The sequence below is a fragment of the Rhineura floridana genome, chromosome 3 (genome assembly GCF_030035675.1).
Source record: "Rhineura floridana isolate rRhiFlo1 chromosome 3, rRhiFlo1.hap2, whole genome shotgun sequence".
NCBI lineage: Eukaryota > Metazoa > Chordata > Lepidosauria > Squamata > Rhineuridae > Rhineura > Rhineura floridana.
In genome coordinates, this window is record NC_084482.1 from 98,892,672 (window position 1) to 98,909,774 (window position 17,103).

Consider the following 17,103-nt stretch of genomic DNA (forward strand, 5'->3'; position numbering starts at 1 on the left):
TTGCCTAGTAGTGGCACCTTGTCTCCATGTTTCCTCAACCGTCCTTCCCAACATCGTAAGGACATAGGCAGCTGCCTCATACCGACCCAGGCCATTGGGTCCATCGAGCTCAGTTCCATCTCTCTACACTGGCTGGCAGTGGTTCTCTAGGGTTTCAGGCAGGGAGTCTTTCCCAGCCCCACCTGCAGATGCCCAGGGATTGAACTAGGGACCTTCTGCTCGCAAGACAGATCTCTACAGCTGAGCTATGGCCCAGGGTTTATTCAAGGCTTTCTCCCCCATGGCACAATCAGCCAGCACACTGCCTGCCCCCAAACTAGTCAAGTAATTAATCCCATAATGTATTAATATAAGGTTATGAAGATTTGGAAGGAACCAGTATTGATCATCATTTCCTATTTATTTTTTATCTTTTCTCATCTATTTCATTTTTTAGAAAGCGCCTAGCTTCTTATTATATCCCATATGCCCAACTGCAGAAAAACTTGTTTCACGCTGCACCGTTTTTTTGGACACTGCACACAATGTATCTAGCAGCACATTAAAATAAACCCTGTTATGGCTCTACCCCAAGTCCCTCCATCCAGAAGAATGGAGGTCTATTTACCTAGAGAAAAATTAGGCAAATGATGGGGTGACAAGATGCAAGGTTCACAGCATGAACTAGGGATGGAAGAAAGAGAACAGGGGACAGGGCCGACTCCAGCAGTGGACTAGGTGAGGCACTGGCCATGGGCTCAGGAGCTCACTGGCTCCTGTTGGCCAATCAAGATTTTGGATATTGCTATAATATTGTTGCACACGCACCCAGTCTCTGAGCAACAAGAGACTCCAACGATGCCAGTGCTTACCCAAAGTTTGGTCTCCTTGGAATGAAAGTCACTGGAATTGGTGTCTTTACGATATATGGTTTTATTTACACATATATACAACCTGAGCAAAAGATGAAAGGGCTCATAGCATTAACATTCCAACAGATCTTGCTTTTTCATTTGGTTTCTAAATTCCATTAGGTTCCCCAAAGACATAGCTTGGGATTCAGCACTGCAAGCAGTCAAGCCTCTGTCTCTTTCCAGCTCCAAATCAGACTAAAAACACCAAAGCTACCTCCTGGCTGTAGGATGAGGTGGCCTCCAGCCAGGTGAGGCAGAAAGAGAACGGCCTACCCCCTTCTGAAGGAGCATCACTAGCCAGTTGTTCCTATGGCAACACATCTGCTCTTGACCAAGTCTTTAGACATGTAACAGGTCCAGCTAGGCACATTAAATGAATAAAGAAACTAGTGTGACCAGTTTTACAGGTTCCTTCCACTATATACCCCAACTTTACACATACAAACATTATTGGCTTGGAGGGGACCCAAAGACATCATACAGACCAACCCGCCAATCCTATAACAATATCAAATAATATTTACCTGTACTAAAATGTTACTTTTTATCTCCAAACAAGGAAATGTGAAATGAGATTACAGTAATGAGACCCAAGGGTTAATTTTAGATTTGTGGGAGTGGTGTATCCAATAAGCGATGAAGAAATGGCACTCATCATTTAAAAATTTCAAAATGTTGCATTGTTTTCCTCCAACAACAGGGGGTTGCCATATCTGTAAATATTTGCTTTACTTTGAAGGGGTGGAGCCAAGAGGCAAGCAAGGGGACAGGGGCCCCACTGACAGCCTGTTCCCAAGGGCCCCAGGAACCTGACGCCAGGCCTGGCAGGGAAGGATAACATAAGAACATAAGAAGAGCCTGCTGGATCAGGCCAGTGGCCCATCTAGTCCAGCATCCTGTTCTCAAAGTGGCCAACCAGGTGCCTGGGGGAAGCCCACAAGCAGGACCTGAGTGCAAGAACACTCTCCCCTCCTGAGGCTTCCAGCAACTGGTTTTCAGAAGCATGCTGCCTCTGACTAGGGTGGCAGAGCACAGCCATCATGGCTAGTAGCCATTGATAGCCCTGTTCTCCGTGAATTTGTCTAATCTTCTTTTAAAGCCATCCAAGCTGGTGGCCATTACTGCATCTTGTGGGAGCAAATTTCATAGTTTAACTATGCGCTGAGTCAAGAAGTACTTCCTTTTGTCTGTCCTGAATCTTTCAACGTTCAGCTTCTTTGAATGTCCACGAGTTCTAGTATTATGAGAGAGGGAGAAAAACTTTTCTCTATTCACTTTCTCAATGCCATGCATAATTTTATACACTTCTATCATGTCTCCTCTGACCTGTCTTTTCTCTAAACTAAAAAGCCCCAAATGCTGCAACCTTTCCTCGTAAGGGAGTCACTCCATCCCCTTGATCATTCTGGTTGCCCTCTTCTGAACCTTTTCCAACTCTATAATATCCTTTTTGGAATGAGGCGACCAGAACTGTACACAGTATTCCAAATGCAGCCGCACCATAAATTTATACAACGGCATTATGATATCGGCTGTTTTATTTTCAATACTTTTCCTAATTATTGCTAGCATGGAATTTGCCTTTTTCACAGCTGCCGCACGCTGGGTCGACATTTTCATTGTGCTGTCCACTACAACCCCGAGGTCTCTCTCCTGGTCGGTCACCGCCAGTTCAGACCCCATGAGCGTATATGTGAAGTTAAGATTTTTTGCTCCAATATGCATAATTTTACACTTGTTTATATTGAATTGCATTTGCCATTTTTCTGCCCATTCACTCAGTTTGGAGAGGTCTTTTTGGAGCTCTTCGCAATCCCTTTTTGTTTTAACAACCCTGAACAATTTAGTGTCGTCAGCAAACTTGGCCACTTCACTGCTCACTCCTAATTCTAGGTCATTAATGAACAAATTGAAAAGTACAGGTCCCAATACCGATCCTTGAGGGACTCCACTTTCTACAGCCCTCCATTGGGACAACTGTCCGTTTATTCCTACTCTCTGCTTTCTGCTTCTTAACCAATTCCTTATCCACAAGAGGACCTCTCCTCTTATTCCATGACTGCTAAGCTTCCTCAGAAGTCTTTGGTGAGGTACCTTGTCAAACGCTTTTTGAAAATCTAAGTACACTATGTCCACTGGATCACCTCTATCTATATGCTTGTTGACACTCTCAAAGAATTCTAATAGGTTACTGAGACAGGACTTTCCCTTGCAGAAGCCATGCTGGCTCTGCTTCAGAAAGGCTTGTTCTTCTATGTGCTTAGTTAATCTAGCTTTAATAATACTTTCTACCAGTTTTCCAGGGACAGAAGTTAAGCTAACTGGCCTGTAATTTCCAGGATCCCCCCTGGATCCCTTTTTGAATATTGGCGTTACATTTGCCACTTTCCAGTCCTCAGGCATGGAGGAGGACCTGAGGGACAAGTTACATATTTTAGTTAGCAGATCAGCAATTTCACCTTTGAGTTCTTTGAGAACTCTTGGGTGGATGCCATCCGGGCCTGGTGATTTGTCAGTTTTTATATTGTCCATTAAGTCTAAAACTTCCTCTCTCGTTACCACTATTTGTCTCAGTTCCTCAGAATCCCTTCCTGCAAATGTTAGTTCAGGTTCAGGGATCTGCCCTATATCTTCCACTGTGAAGACAGATGCAAAGAATTCATTTAGCTTCTCTGCAATCTCCTTATCGTTCTTTAGTGCACCTTTGACTCCCTTATCATCCAAGGGTCCAATCGCCTCCCTACTTGGTCTCCTGCTTTGAATCTATTTATAGAATTTTTTGTTGTTGGTTTTTATGTTCTTAGCAATGTGCTCCTCAAATTCTTTTTTAGCATCCCTTATTGTCTTCTTGCATTTCTTTTGCCAGAGTTTGTGTTCCTTTTTATTTTCTTCATTCGGACAAGACTTCCATTTTCTGAAGGAAGACTTTTTGCCTCTAAGAGCTTCCTTGACTTTGCTCGTTAACCATGCTGGCATCTTCTTGGCCCTGGCGGTACCTTTTCTGATCTGCGGTATGCATTCCAGTTGAGCTTCTAATATAGTGTTTTTAAACAACTTCCAAGCATTTTCGAGTGATGTGACCCTCTGGACTTTGTTTTTCAGCTTTCTTTTTACCAATCCCCTCATTTTTGTGAAGTTTCCTCTTTTGAAGTCAAATGTGACCGTGTTGGATTTTCTTGGCAATTGGCCATTTACATGTATGTTTAATTTAATAGCACTATGGTCACTGCTCCCAATCGGTTCGACAACACTTACAGCTCGCACCAGGTCCCGGTCCCCACTGAAGATTAAGTCCAGGGTTGCCGTCCCTCTGGTCAGTTCCATGACCAACTGGTCTAGGGCATAGTCATTTAGAATATCTAGAAATTTTGCTTCTTTGTCATGACTGGAACACATATGCAGCCAGTCTATGTCCAGGTAGTTGAAGTCACCCATTACTACCACATTTCCTAGTTTGGATGCTTCCTCAATTTCATATCTCATCTCAAGGTCTCCCTGAGCATTTTGATCAGGGGGACGATAGATCGTTCCCAGTATTAAATCCCTCCTGGGGCATGGTAACACCACCCACAACGATTCTGTGGAGGAGTCTGCCTCTTTGGGGGTTTCGAGCTTGCTGGATTCAATGCCTTCTTTCACGTATAGAGCAACTCCGCCACCAATACGTCCTTCCGATATAGTTTATATCCAGGGATAACAGTATCCCACTGGTTTTCTCCATTCCACCAGGTCTCCGTTATGCTCACTATATCAATGCTCTCCTCTAAGACCAAGCACTCCAGTTCTCCCATCTTGGTTTGGAGGCTTCTAGCAGGGAAGCAATTGTGGGCACACAATGTATTAAAAGGTGGAAAAAGCAATAGGAAAGCTTGTGCATGCTCAGCGGGGATAAAAACAGTACTTCACATGTAGAAATAGTACAAAAGTACTCAGCCCCTCAAGATCATACTCATGATCCCTTGCCAGGTGGTGCCACTATATTCTGTCTCTTTGACTGTCTTTCCTTCCAGCTTACTTTTGATTTGGAGGAGAAAAATAGCTTTAAAACATGAAAAGGAGCATTTGCAGGGGAGAAATGGCAGGCATGAGAAGGGTTAAGCATTGGTTCCTGCCTGCCAATTGTCCCTTGCAGAAGGCCTCTGTCCCTGCCTTAGTGTTAAGAAATGAATGTTGGGTTAGGAATCCCATCTACATCTGAGAAGTGTAATTCTTCCTGAAAATTTATGCTGCTTTATGTTATTTTCAGGAGCCCCGGAAAATAGGCAAAGGTTTCAGCTTTCATGATATTCCTCAGAAATGTAATGGTGTGTTTAGAGGCATACATAAATTGAGGAGTGAGGGATGTTTTGTTCAGACACCACAATCTTCCCTAAGGATCATATTAAGGGGAAACCCATTATTCCTATTTGCAGCCAAAGTTGGCTGTGCACAGTGCTGATTGGCTAACTCCCTGTGACATCTTGAGGTCACTTCTTCCTCCCTCTTCAAAATAGTTTTTCTTTAAAAAAAATAAAACTATTACAATCTTATAAGTGTTGCGGAATTTAAGAAACAGTAAGAAACAAGATGAGAGCCAACTAAGTACAAATAATATACATCACACATGTAGCACTTTCACAGTCACAGTGTCTGTAGTCTGGATCCTGATGGGTTTTCTCAGTCTTCCATGCCAACTTGTCTTGAGTCATTGGATGTTTAGGGGCAGTGTAACATCTTCATTCCCAGCTATGCTATCCTCAGATTGTTTCCCCAGTGGCTGCAACACTGTATAACTCACGCATAGCATAATGCCTACTGAGAGGAAGGGTGAGATATAAATGTAATAAATAAACAAACAAATAAAATAGCATAGACCAGCAATCAGCCACTGGAACAAAGATTCTACCCTTGTGGCTCACAGCCTGGAAGCAAGCCAACAGCTTTGATGCTTCCCAAGCACCATAGCATAAAAAAATGGCTATGTAACATTCTTAGAACAAGAGAGAAGGGGGCTGAAGAAAGTTCCTCCTTAATTTAGTTTACTATATATTTGGTTAGTTCATTTTTATACGCTGCTCTTAATTTAAAACATCTCAGAACGGTTCACAAATTCTTATAGTTAGTTGTTCTGTTTTGTTTTCTCTGATGGAGTGGTGCAACTTATTTCCAGAGGGATTTGTTTTACTACTCATTTTCCTTCCGTCTGTGCTTCTAACAAGCCGGGGTCTGTCCCTGCTAGGACTTGGAAAGTCAGTGCCACCTTGCATGGATGCAGCCTACAACAGTTTCTGGGAGCTTCAACAGGCATTACCTCTACTAGTGAGGCAAACTTTAGTGACCTGGTAAACACATTTCCCTAGTTGATTATTGTTATTATTATTATCTGGAAGAGCACCTAATATTGCAATGGCATGCAGAGGTGATTATTCATATGAAAGATAAAGGGTTGTCACATTGTATATTTATTTACAACTTTGATATATGAGTCATTTTTTCCAGTACATCCAGAGTAGTTTTACAGTTAATAGAATCATAGAATAGTAGAGTTGGAAGGGGCCTATAAGGCCATCAAGTCCAACCCCCTGCTCAATGCAGGAATCCAAATCAAAGCATTCCCGACAGATGGCTGTTCAGCTGCCTCTTGAATGCCCCCAGTGTCAGAGAGCCCACTGCCTCTCTAGGTAATTGGTTCCATTGTTGTACGGCTGTAACAGTTAGGAAGTTTTTCCTGTTGTTGTTATGTGCTTCCAAGTCGACTGCGACTTATGGCGACCCTATGAATCAGCGACCTCCAAGAGCATCTGTCACGAACCACCCTGTTCAGATCTTGTAAGTTCAGGTCTGTGGCTTCCTTTATGGAATCAATCCATCTCCTGTTTGGCCTTCCTCTTTTTCTACTCCCTTCTGTTTTTCCCAGCATTATCGTCTTCTCTAGTGAATCATGCCTTCTCATGATGTGTCCAAAGTAGGATAACCTCAGTTTCATTATTTTAGCTTCTAGTGATAGTTCTGGTTTAATTTGTTCTAACACCCAATTATTGGTCTTTTTTGCAGTCCATGGTATCCGCAAAGCTCTCCTCCAACACCACATTTCAAATGAGTTGATTTTTCTATTGTCCGCTTTTTTCACTGTCCAACTTTCACATCTACACAGAGATCGGGAATACCATGGTCTGAATGATCCTGACTTTAGTGTTCAGTGATACATCTTTGCATTTGAGGACCTTTTCTAGTTCTCTCACAGCTGCCCTCCCCAGTCCTAGCCTTCTTCTGATTTCTTGACTATTGTCTCCATTTTGGTTAATGACTGTGCTGAGGTATTGATAATCCTTGACAAGTTCAATGTCCTCATTGTCAACTTTAAAGTTACATAAATGGTCTGTTGTCATTACTTTAGTCTTTTTGACGTTCAGCTGTAGTCCTGCTTTTGTGGTTTCCTCTTTAACTTTCATCAGCATTTGTTTCAAATCATTACTGGTTTCTGCTAGTAGTATGGTATCGTCTGCATATCTTAAATTATTGATATTTCTCTCTTCAATTTTCACACCTCCTTCATCTTGGTCCAATCCTGCTTTCCATATATGTTCTGTGTATAGATTAAATAAATAGGGTGATAAAATACACCCCTGTCTCACACCCTTTCTGATGGGGAACCAGTCGTTTTCTCCATATTCCATCCTTACAGTAGCCTCTTGTGCAGTGTATAGGTTGCCCCTCAGGACAATCAGACGCTGTGGCACCCCCATTTCTTTTAAAGCATTCCATAGTTTTTCATGATCTACACAGTCAAAGGCTTTGCTGTAATCTATAAAGCACAGGGTGATTTTCTTCTGAGATTCCTTGGTCTGTTCCATTATCCAACGTATGTTTGCAATATGATCTCTGGTGCCTCTTCCCTTTCTAAATCCAGCTTGGACGCCTGGCATTTCTCGCTCCATATATGGTAAGAGCCTTTGTTGTAGAATCTTGAGCATTACTTTACTTGCATGGGATATTAAGGCAATAGTTCGATAATTACTGCATTCTCTGGGATCCCCTTTTTTTGGAATTGGGATGTATATAGAACGCTTCCAGTCTGTGCTCCATTGTTTAGTTTTCCATATTTCTTGACAGATATTTGTCAAAATTTGGACAGATTCAGTCTCAGTAGCTTGTAGCAGCTCTATTGGTATGCCATCTATTCCTGGTGATTTGTTTCTTCCAAGTATTTTGAGAGCAGCTTTCACCTCGCATTCTAAAATTTCTGGTTCTTCATCATACGGTTCCTCCGTGAATGAATATGTCATCCGGGCATCTCTTTTGTAGAGTTCTTCAGTGTATTGCTTCCATCTTCCTTTTATTTCATCTCGGTCAGTCAGTGTGTTCCCCTGTTGATTATTCAACATCCCTACTCTTGGTTTAAATTTCCCTTTCATTTCTCTAATCTTTTGGAACAGGGCTCTTGTTCTACCCTTTTTGTTGTCCTCTTCTATTTCTATACAGTAACTATTGTAATAGTTCTCTTTGTCCCTCTGTACTAGTCGCTGTATTGTTGCATTTAGGGTTCTGACGGTGTTTCTATCTCCCTTTGCTTTTGCTTTCCTTCTCTCTTTAACCATTTGAAGAGTTTCTTCAGTCATCCATTGAGGTCTTTCTCTCTTTTTAACTAGAGGTATTGTCTTTTTGCATTTCCCTGATAACATCTCTGACTTCAGCCCATAGTTCTTCTGGTTCTCTGTCAACTAAGTTTAAAGCCTCAAACCTGTTCCATATTTGATCGTTATATGCTTCTGGGATGTTATTTAAATTGTATTTTGGCATTATGATTGCTTTGTTGGTCTTCTTTAGCTTTACTCTGATTTTCGACACAGCCAGTTCTTGATCTGTACCGCAGTCTGCTCCTGGTCTTGTTTTCGCAGAAAGTGTTGAACTTCTCCATCTTCTGCTACCAATTATATAATCAATTTGATTCCTATAATGACCATTTGGTGATGTCCATGTGTACAGTCGTCTTTTCAGTTGCTCAAAAAATGTGTTTGTAAAAAACAAATATTGGCTTCACAAAATTCAATAAGTCTTTCTCCTGCTTCATTTCTGTCTCCTAAGCCCCATTTCCCCACAATTCTTAGTTCTTCTCTGTTCCCTACTTTTGCATTCCAATCCCCCATGATTATCAGCACATCTTGTTTTGGTGTGTGATCAATTTCTTCTTGTACTTCTGCGTAAAATCTCTCCAATTCCTCTTCTTCTGCGTTTGATGTCAGAGCATAGGCTTGGATGATGGTTATGTTGATAGGTTTCCCATTTAATCTCATTGATATAACTCGCTCAGACCTTGCGTTATAGCTCCTAATTGCTTTTGCTACATCACTTCTTACTATTAAAGCAACCCCGTTTCTTCTTAATTTCTCATTTCCTGCATAAAATATTTTGTAGTTGGCTGATTGAAAATGTCCCATTCCCGTCCATTTTAGTTCACTCACACCAAGTATTGTAATGTTGATGTGTTCCATTTCTTGCTTGACAATTTCTAACTTTCCCTGGTTCATGCTTCTCACATTCCATGTTCCTATTGTGTGTGTTGTACAACTCCGGACTCTCCTTTCGCATCTGTGCACATCAGCCTCTGGGCTTCCTTTCGGCTTTGACCCAGCTGCATCATTAGTCACAGCGCTACTTGTCCTTGTCCTTTGTTCTTCCCCAGTAGCTCGGTGAGTGCCTTCTGACCTGGGGGTCTCATCTTCCAGCACTATCTCGTGTTGCATTTTGGATACTGTTCATAGGGTTTTCGTGGTAAGAGATATTCAGAGGTGGTTTACCATTGCCTTCCTCTGAGTTTGGATGCATCTTAGTCTGGTGTTTCAGCTTTGACCATTCCGCCATGGGTGCCCCTGCTAGGAGTCTAGCCTCTTGGTCTAGACTCCCGACGGCATTGCTCTCAGCTTCTTCGACACTCCCAAACCCCCTCACCACGTTAAGGTGTGCATCTGGTTTCCTGCAACTTGAGCCCATTATTCCGTGTCCTGCATTCTGGGATGATCGAGAAGAGATCCCGGCCCTCCTCTGTGTGACAACCTTTCATGTATTTGAAGAGTGCTATCATATCTCCCCTCAGTCTTCTCTTCTCCAGGCTCAACATGCCCAGTTCTTTCAATCTCTCCTCATAGGACTTTGTTTCCAGTCCCCTGATACCCTTGCTGCCCTCCTCTGAACCTGTTCCAGTTTGTCTGCATCCTTCTCGTGTATTTGCACAAGTTATTTGTGTATTTGCATATTTAAAATTAAAAAGGGTAAATATTTGATCTAGTGTAGATCTGGAAAATATATCCCCAGTAGGGTTTAAAACTGATTACAGAATCTGATGCAGTGTGCACATTTAATTTCCCAACAACAGATTCTCCATTCTCTGCCTTTAAACCATACATTACAAATAATCCAAATGATCCATGACATTTTAGGAAAGATGCCATTATAAAATTTGTATTCTTTGAACAGTACCATCCCTACCCCTGCCCCCGCCCCCCATTAAAAGAATCTAAAATAAATCTGATGGGGTAAGTGATCCTGATGGAATTTGCAGCTCTTGGGCACATGGTCTGAAAGATGCAAAATATTTTGGTATCAGAGATGGAAAAGAACAAATATCAGCAATATGTTAACATATTCATCTAAAATTGCCTTTCATGCCACAATTTGGACTATGCAGATTTTTAATCAAATTACAAGGACACTGTTGGAGTTCAGGCTTCAGAGCATGCGTGAGTGTCATATATGCTTGTGCATGAGTGCACACACATGTCTGTTCTAGAATATTCCTGCTTCCACCTATGAAACGGTGGCATTCATAGAACTGTACAAGCAGATGTGTGCTATGTGCTTCAAGTGAAGAAGTGGGGGGAGAGGAATAAGCCTCAAGATGTCAACTTAAGTGACCTTTGGAGAAATGCTTCCTGACCTAAGTACAGCAATAAATTACCCACAAAAGAAAACAAAAATATTGATGGCATATAATTAGTGTGGTAGTTATATCCATGTACCCAATTACTGCTATTTCCATTGGTATACTAATGGTTGTAACTATAACTACAATAACTTCATTCAGACAACCCAGTAACAGTGGGGATGTTCAGCTAGACTACTATTGTTTGGGTACACTGGACACTTTATCAAGTGTCCCCTCCAAAAGGATTACTTTAGCATATCGGCACCAGGCCACTGTGTCTAACAGAAGATCACTAATGCCTGAGAAAAAAGAAGAAAAACAAAGCAAAGCAAGAACAAAATCCACTTCCTTCCTGTTAACCCCAGATGTAATGTTACAGTCAGTCAGGTGATGCAAAAGCTCCCAACCGAGGTAACTTCCTGAAATTCATAAGCCACTCACAGAGAGAGTTGGGTTAGGTCATCTGGCTGTCATGCTGCTCACTACTACACCTGATATTATTGCAGTTTCTGTAACTTACACACACCGATATTCTTGTAGTTTCTGTAACTTGATGCAGCCCTGCCCTCTTTCTGCACAAGCTTTGATAATAAATAACAAACTATTTAATGGAACAGTGTTAGTACTAGGGCTACAAATGGATTGCAGGAGTGGCAAAGAGCATTTCCCTCCTTTCATCTGGTCTTTGTGTCAAGGACCTTTCTGGACAGTGGAGATCAGGCAACTGTGTTCCACGTCTTCATAACTTCAGTGACTGACTGATGCAATACACTCTTCAAGGGGGCTGCACTTGAAAAGTGTTTAGAGCCCCTGTGGTTATAGTTATTTGAATCATGCTTGTAGCTATAAGCATAGCCCAACCAAAATTAAGGTCTTTTAAGCCCCATTGATTTCATTTGGGAACTAGTTAAGCACAATGAGAAATCAAGGAGACTTTGACTGGATTGTGCCTTCTGGTTCTTTTGTTTTGTTTTGCATTTTTTCCACATCAGTAAATATACAATGGGCATGATCCATTCACACTGAAGGTGCAAACCATTAATAGGGATTAGAATAGTCTTCCTTACCCCACATAGAAAGGCATTATGGCAGCCTGATGGCAAGTCAAGGGGAATGGGATGTTCTGTATATGTTTCCCATAACCCCCAATGTATCATCATGCCTACTGTGCCCATCACCATGTGCCCATTAGGTGGGAAATTGGTGAAACAGGGCTCACTTGAGCTCTATAGTTATCCTCTGTGCATAGGCAGTGCATTTGTGGAGGCAAGTGAATTAAAAATCATGGGGAGCCAAATTGTACCTTGAAATAAGGTCTTACAATTTCCAGGGCCTGGGATTTTTCCCCCTTACTATACATACTTTACTAAATACACTATACTTTCCTTCCTGTGAAGCCAGATTGCAATATAGATCACATATCCAGTGGTTATTAATTAATATTCTCAAGTTATGCTTTTGAAAGGTGTTGCATAGGTTCCGTAAAGGGAGGGGGGAGAGAGAGAGAAATTGAAAGAGAGAGAACTGTTTACCAACAAAATCACATCATTAAAAAGTGTTACATAAATTTATTTGCAATCTAAATGTTTGTTTGCTTTCACTCACATATTCTTTACCATGTGGAGCATGTAACACAATGAAAAAGCAACCACCATAGAGCTGCAATTAATGTGTAGTTTGTACTCCTATCTTTCTGTATCTTTCTGTTAGTTGTTGACGGGGTGTCTATATTCATACTAACTGCAGATAGCTGTATGTGTGATTTATTTTTACTGTGTCACAACAAGTCAGGGTTGGAAGTGTTTATTAAGGAATGCTTAGCCCTATCAAAATTACAATGTTTTACTTCCAGTATTTTGTTTTTATTTCTTTATTGAAAAATGAATCTGGTCAGCTTTAGCTATGTCTTTTCCCCCCTGGATGAAACAGTATACAAACTTAAGGCATTCATCCATTTCCCCAAGTGCCATAGACTTTAAATGGAGATTGGATCAATCCTGATTCATCATCAGGGTCCATTTTGACTTTTCACAGTTCAGCTTCATGACATTGAGGGAAAATGGTAGAGTAGATGGCTGTGATCGTTGGGGTACGTTTTGAAGTCTCTGACACTCCTTGCAATATTCAAAGATGGTGGAGAGATAGGGTAGAGTGAGACATACTTACTGTTGTGCTGGTTCCAATGCATCTGTCTTCACCTCTCTTTTCTGGAAACGGGGGGCACACAATTCTAGTCAAACGCCACCCCTTTTTTGTCGAAAACCCAATCAGATCAGCTTAATTTCATTTTTTTTTTAAATTCAGCTTCAGACAGATTTCACAACTGATTGGTAGATCAACCCGTTTGTCTACCAGGTGCGGCCAATGGAAATGCTTTGTTGCAGGTTCAGGGAGAGATAGTGATTGGCTGTGCTGTGGGCAGTACTGAAAGGTCTAAAGTCAGCAGTATGTCCAGCCAAGGGCAGAGTCACTTCAAAACACAGCCAGAAAAATCATACTTTCTGCTTTTGAAATGACTAGTGTGCCCCTAGACATAGTCAGGCAGGCTGGATGTGGGTCTTGGAAGCAGATCCAGAAAATCCTAGATCTCTGACAACATCTTATTCCTATGTGGAAGATACCCAGGCCTCAAACAAGAAGCAGATTAAATACAGAGCCTAGCCTTCACGTACCTTGTTTAAGAGATGCACTATCCAATGCACCATTTTTATTTGTGCGTAATGTTTAGAACCTGCTCCAAGACTCTCCAGAGCAAAGCAGTGCTGGCTCTGGGTTGATGGACATGAAGTAGTACAGAGTGTGTGTGAATGGTAATGAAGTAAGGATTAGTGGGTTTTTTATTTTATTATTACATGATAATGTCGTCTCCGCACATTCAGAGAACGACCTTCAAACTATCCTAAATTTTATTTATTTATTTATTTAAAATATTTCTATCCCCCCCTTCTACCCTATAATAGGGCATTCAGGGCGGCTTACAATAAAATCAAGCACGTACATAATAAACTTGTACACAATAAAAATCACAAAAACATCAAAATAAATTAAAATACATAAAATGCAACTAAAACACATAAAATAATATATATATATACATATACATGTCTTTGCAGAAGCATATGGAAAGCTTGGGCTCTTGCTTAATATAAAAAAACCCAAAGTGCTTCATCGACAGGTGCAAACTAGTCGCTGTGTAGCACCATCAATCCAGCTTAATGGTGCAATGCTGGAGAACGTTAAATCCTTTTTCCTATCTTGGAAGCCATCTCTTTGTAAAGCTGACATTGATGCTGAAATTCAACATCATCTGAGCTCTGCGAGTGCCACATTCTCCTGATGAAGCATAGAGTGTTCAAGGATCGGGATATTCACAGAGAGACCAAAATGCTTATTTACAAAGCCATTGTACTACCGACCTTACTGTACGCCTGTGAAACATGGAACATTTATAAACGCCACTCCCAACTTCTTGAAAGATTCCACCAATGCTGCCTCCGGAAAATTCTGCAAATTACTTGGGAAGACGGATGGACTAATGTTAACGTTTTGGAAGAAGCAAAGACTACCAGTGTTGAAACAATGATCCTCCAACATCAACTTCGCTGGACCGGCCATGTTGTTCGAATGCCTGATCACCGTCTTCCAAAGCAGCTACTTTACTCGCAACATAAGGATGGAAAATGGAACATTGGTGGACAGCAAGAGAGGTTTAAAGATGTTCTTAAAGCGAATCTAAAAAAATGTAACATGAACATAGACAACTGGGAAGTCTTGGCCCATAAGCGTCCCAATTGGAGGTCGGCCATTATCAAAGGTGCTATGGACTTTGAAGAAGCACGAGTACAGGGCAAGCTAAGCTGAAGGCATGTCAAGCAAATCCTCATTGCGACCGTCTTCCATCTGGAAACCTACGTCCTCATTGTGGGAGGCTGTGTGGATCCAGAATTGGCCTCCACAGTCACTTACGGACCCACCTCAGTTTGACCTTATCAAGACCTTATCTTGGAAGGCAATCTTACTCGGCCACGAGTGATCGCCAATGAATGAGTGGGTTTTTCATTAGGCCATTTCATAATAATGCTGAGCACATTTTAAGATTTCAAAGCATTTTTTAAATTATTATTATTATTATTATTATTACTGCAACAAAATTGTTCCATCTAGCTTAGTGCTATCTATACCAAATGGCACTGGCTCTCCCGGGTTTCAGACACGGGTCTTTCCCAGCTTTGTCTGGAGATGCTATGGATTGAACCTGGGACCTTTTGCATGCAAAGCAGATGCTCAACCTATGATGCATATGAGATGGAGCTGAAGTTAAGGTGAGCCGCTTTATGAACTGCTTAGAAGCCTCTTTTGGCATGAAACGGTATATAAATTTAACAACTGATATGAGACTTTTAGTTCCTGCTGTTCAGATAATCTCATAGACATGCCAAACATGGGCTACTAAGTGTTTTAGCAGGCTTGTAAAAATGTTTAAATGATTCTTCAGTGTAAAAAAAAATGTATGTCTGCAAGAATAGCTAATATGCCATAAAAACAAATTAATCAAACAACAAAAGGCTCATAGCAGCCCAAAGAGTGCCCTCTGCTCTTCTGCATGATTCACTCTCTGGCATTGTTTCTTTGTCATCAGCCTCTACTGGTGGTGGGCATCTCTGCACTGGGGCAGCTCTGCAGTGTGTGATTGGATCATCCAGTCAGTCCCTCCCCATGCAAACACTGGCGATATTATGAAACTCATAATCTGGAGTTTGGCAAGTTTCTGATGGTTTATAATATTTGCTATAACTATTATTCACAATATTACAAGACCTAAATTATTCTACGGGTCAGGTTTTAACCTCTAGCCCCTCCTTCTTTGTATTCAGACACTTGGGTGGGTGAGTGGAAGGGAGGAAATTTGAAAAGGCTAGCGGGAGGGAATTTGCAGACACGAGCAGGGGAGGTGAATTCAGGTTGGCTCAGAAATAAATATCTGCGATACGTCCCATTTTTTGTTCAGAAGCAGCATAATAGAAATACACAAAGGTCATCCAAGCCAACACCTTGTCGATGCAGCAAATTGACTGCTGTCGACTGGATTTGCTCTTTTACATATATTATTGGTGCATTTTAGGTTGATTTTACTCTTGTTTTTAATGTTTGCTTTTGTAAGTTACTTTGAGTTCATCCTTCTGAAAAAAAGTGACAAACAAACAAACAAACAAATAAATAAGCATGAGGAGGCCATCCAGCCTCTGCTTAAAAACCTCTAATGAAAGAGAGTAAAGGTAGTCTTTTCCACTGCAAACAGCTTGTCACATCTCCCTAATGAATAGGCTGAGGCTGTGAGCACACTAGTTCCTTCAAAAGCAGTGAGAACGTTTTTTTCTGGCTGTGTTTTGAAGCAACTCTGCCTTTGTCTGAACACATCTCCCTTCCTCACCGCTGACTTCAGGCCTTTCAGGACCGCCCAAGCAAAGTGTTGGACCAATCATTGTCTCTGCTTGAGCCTACAGAAAAGTGTCTCCACTGGCCACATCTGGAGGGGCAACAAGTTGATCTACCAATTAGTTGCAAAATCTGTCTGAAGCTGAATTGGGGGGAAAAAAACACTTGAGCTGATCTGACCAGATTTTGTAGTAAAGAGGGGCGGAGTTTGACTAGCATCATGTACCCTCTTTTCAGAAAACAGAGATGAAAACACACTGGAACTGGCACAACAGTAAGTGTGTCTCTACCCTAAATCTCCTTTCTTGTAATTTGAACCCATTGGTTTGGGTCCTACCAGTCAGAGCAATTGAAAATATTACTCCATCATCTATGTGACAGCCTTTCACATATTTGAACTTGGATCTTTTACCACATTTTTATTGTCTCTTCTGCAGGCTAACATACCCAACCTTTTGACTTTTCCCACAAAACTGAGCCTCATAGGGTTATTTCTGAACCAATCGGATGTGAGCCAAAGAGAAGCTTGTCTGTCAGTAGCAGAGAACCAGCAGCAGAATCACCTTCTGTTAGAGGAAGCACTGGGCTTTTGTCTTTAGGATCAGGAGACATGCCCACAAGAGTAACTCATGCAGATACTACTAAGTTCAGCAAAAACAACAAAGAATCTTGTGGCACCATAAAGACTACTACACATTCTAAAACTAAAATTTTCTGGAGGTACGCACGAAGAATGAAGTGTGTGATTTCCATTTTAAAGTCAGACACAAGTGTGACATTGGTGCCTTATTAGATATTTCAGTAAAAGCAGCGTGAATTCTGCCTCTCTGTGGATCTCGCTCTTGCAGGTAGGCCTCCCCTGCTCGGACATTA

The 17,103-nt window shown here is 41.5% G+C and overlaps 1 protein-coding gene across 1 annotated transcript in view; it reads right to left on the minus strand.

Annotated features, from left to right (window-relative positions):
- RAD50 (RAD50 double strand break repair protein) overlaps window positions 1-17,103 on the minus strand; it is a 258,175-nt gene that overhangs the window by 108,389 nt on the left and 132,683 nt on the right. The window lies entirely within an intron of this gene.